The 3,526-nt window shown below is 44.0% G+C and overlaps 1 long non-coding RNA gene across 1 annotated transcript; it reads left to right on the top strand.

Moving 5' to 3' along the window:
• Positions 1 to 301: 301 nt before the first annotated feature.
• Positions 302 to 2,978, top strand: LOC149388586 (uncharacterized). Its single transcript, XR_016300991.1, has 3 exons — positions 302 to 699; positions 1,324 to 1,437; positions 2,874 to 2,978. It is a non-coding gene; the product is annotated as an uncharacterized LOC149388586 (long non-coding RNA).
• Positions 2,979 to 3,526: the final 548 nt, after the last annotated feature.

Here is a 3,526-nt window from a genome sequence, read left to right on the forward strand (position 1 = left end):
ATAATTTTCTCGGTTATTTTTCAAAATTATTTTTAATTAATTAAGGACAGGATTGTGAGAGTTTATTTTGAAAGGACTTATATGCAATATTTTGAAGGACGAAAGTGAAAGAAAAAGAGAAGCTGGGGTTGATTTGAGAGAGTTGTGGCAGGAGGGGATTGGTCCACGTATGCACGCGTGGCAATAAATGAGGGTGCCACATGGCCACTTTCTCCTCAAATCCTTGCCACCTCACCCTTCTCTCTCTCTTCTCTAGTTTCTTCTTCTTCTCCCTTGCTTCACTCGACCGAAACCCACACACGAGCAAACCAGGACAAGCGAAAAAAAAAAAGAAGAAAAGGAAAAACTCTCGGCCGCTCCTCTGCTCATCGCCGACAACCATCATCACCGCCCTCACCCTCGTTCTTCTTCTTCTCTTCTTCTTCCTCTCCTTCGCGCGCCACCACCCAGCACCGAGCTCCACCGCGCGCTCCGGTCCGAGGAAGCACAGCACCGCCGAGCCCCGACGTCGCCACCGCCACCTCTCACTCGCCTTCCTCTCTCTTCCTCTCCTTCGCGCGTCACCGATCGCTGAGTCATCGCGCGCGCTCCGGGTCGAAGAAGAACGACGCCGCCGAGGACCGCCGTGACGCCGGAGCAAGGGAAAAACACCGGGAAGGACGCGAGAACCCTCCGAGGAAGCTAATCTCACGGGTTAAGGTGAGAATTTCGTTTCCTTGAATGAAAATCTCATGAGCTAGGGTTCTTAGATTCAAAATTGGGGATTTTGGATCCGGATTGAATTCAGTGAAATTGATTGGTTTTTATCGTTCATTGAACTCGATTGATGTTGTTTGTAACCTGAATTTGAAGTTTTGATTCGGATTTTTCCTAATTTATCCGAAAATGATGAACTAGGGTTTGAATTGGGGGTTTTTGATTTCGGGTTCGATTTCGGTGCAATTGCTCGGTTTGTTATGTTGTCTGAGCTTGATTATACCTGTGTTTGAGGCTGTGATGATGATGATATTGAGATGTTGAATTGTTTGGTTGAGTATGTTGTTTGGCCGTGTGATTAGTTGGTTTGAAAGCTTGTTGTGGTTGTGATGATGTTGTCTTTGAGTGCTAGTTGGCCGTGTGGCTTGTTTTGGCTATTTTGGTTTGTCTGTTTTGTGGATGATATCTCTGAGCCTCGGTTTGATATGTTGGGATCGTTGTTGTGTTAGGACGGTTCCGGTTAATTGGATTTGTGTTGAGTTCGTTTGTTTGAGTTATGGGTTCGGGTTTTGAGTTATGTGATATCGGAATTTGGTTTTAAGATGTTAACTCGTCGTTGGGTTCCAGGTTTGATTTACAGACATTGACGGACGGACGGGAACCAGACGAGTCGAGAGCGTTGAGATTAGCCTCTGAAGATCTCAAGTTGATAGAGTTATCGAAGTAAAGCTCGATTAACTCGTGAGTTTTAAATCGCTTACAGCGTTTAAATACTCTTATATATGTACTCTCAGTATTTAAATAAATAATTTAGAATTATTTATTTAATAATGTTTATGAATTTAATTTAATTGTTCATTTGGAATTCTCGGTTATTTTTAATTTCGGGTTATTTGATTTATTTAAGACTCGTGATTACTCGTTGAACGTTATCTCGTATCACTCTCGATATGGGATACGCGAGTCTTGAATAAACCTCCGAAAAACCGGGGAATAATAAATTAAATTCTCGAATTCCGAACCGACTCTAATCCCGACAACGAACCCTATTATCTTTAAGTAAACTCGAATCCAATAACTAATGGATGTTCAACTCCGGATGCTAGTTCTTCCGACGTTTCGACAAGCGCCAGGTGCCTCAAGGAACGTGTGAAGCAAGACGTCTTCAGGACTTGTCAAGCGTTCTATCAAACAATTCCGGGTAAGTGTGGAAACATAAGTCAACTACTTACCAAGGGTATAATCCTGTTTGTTTGTGCATTTGTTTGCTAGTAAACAAGAGTAAGTAAAAGCCTAAAATGAATAAACTCGAAAGTTAAGGCTTCGGCCACTCTTGCTTGAAAACTTAGTTCGGGTACGCCCGTTAGGTTCAAACGCTAACTTGAACCAGCCTTGCTTGCTTTGTGTGTGGTTAGACTTCTCTTCTAACTCTAGGAAGTAGGTTAGAATCGAGAGGACGGAAGAGCGATAGACTCTCAAATTCAATCGAGAGTAGAGAGTTCGAAAGTCACATTTCGAGCTTTCAACTTAAAACACTAAACGAGCTTCAAAGGGAAACAATAATTTCTTTCGGGGTTTATCCCGTCACGCTCTTCCGTATATAAGTTTAACGTGTACGCTGCTAGCTGCAGTGTACCCAAACTTTAAACTCGTGTCGGTGGTACTCACAAGTCCCTGACTTGTGCTTAGCGGGCCATGTCGGTCCGTGCGCCGAGTACTCGAAGCAATGGGAGATGGTCGCGCATCGCGAGCTCATTGCTTGCTGGAAGACTCACCGGAAGCTGCCTTGAGCACACCGGGGCGTAGTGGGTGATGGTCGCGGTTCGCGAGCTCACTATGCCAGAGACCAGTGGCGCTGACGTCATGATGAAGGAAGTACCACTAGTGGATCCCAGACATGTGTTAAAACTTAGATCAGTTGACGACTGCTGCTCGAAGTTGAAAACTGGTCTCTAGTCGGACCAGAGGTTATAGCAGTGTGGAGTGTATAACCTTGCGGGACGGCTAGTATTCTAGGATGCGCGCTCATTAGTCACTTTTAGGTGATAGCTGCATCCTGCATTCTTGTTTGCTTGTTCGCACGTCATATGCTTTGCATTAGCTGCTTTTCTTTCATAAGCTAGACTCCCGCTTGCTGAGTCATTCGACTCATAGTTTTATGTCCCTTGGTAATGTAGATAAGGGCAAGGCGGCAATGTAGACGACCAAGAAGGAAACTGAGACGGAACGCGTATCTCTTGACCTACGGGCTATGGGTTCTGGCTCGGGAAGTAGACCTCTATATATAATATTTTGAATAATATCGACTCTTCCTTAAATAATATCTCGCGTGTATATGTAAAGTCGGGAGCTTTTATGTACATATATATGTATGTATAAGGGTCGATATACGACTTTTAGTTCTAAAAGAAAAACGAAGAATTTCCCGAGATTTCCGATAACCACTTTTGTTGTAAACGTTTCCGCACTTTTAATAATATCGTATTTCATATATTATATGTTTTGTAAATTATGTATTTACTTTAATTGTTTTGTTTACATTATATTATTCATATATGTTATGCTCCCGCTACGTGATGTTGGTTCCGTCGAGTCGCGGCTTGCGGGCGAGGTGACGACGCTCGCGGGTCGTGACAGATTTTGTGGTATCAGAGCCCAGGTTTAGCCGTTTCTGTAGACCTGAGATACATGTTCTGGTTATGGAAAAGTGTTGGAACTTGTGCTGACCGTTGGCCTGTCGTTTTGGCAGGTGGAATGGCTCAAGTGACGATACTATCCTACCCGGAGGCTCTCGCATCTGTTCCTCCTACCGCTCCGACTTTCAGCGGGG

Source organism: Urtica dioica, chromosome 8 (assembly GCF_054948205.1).
Source record: "Urtica dioica subsp. dioica isolate 48M chromosome 8, U.dioica_male_clone48M_v1_H2, whole genome shotgun sequence".
Lineage (NCBI taxonomy): Eukaryota > Viridiplantae > Streptophyta > Magnoliopsida > Rosales > Urticaceae > Urtica > Urtica dioica.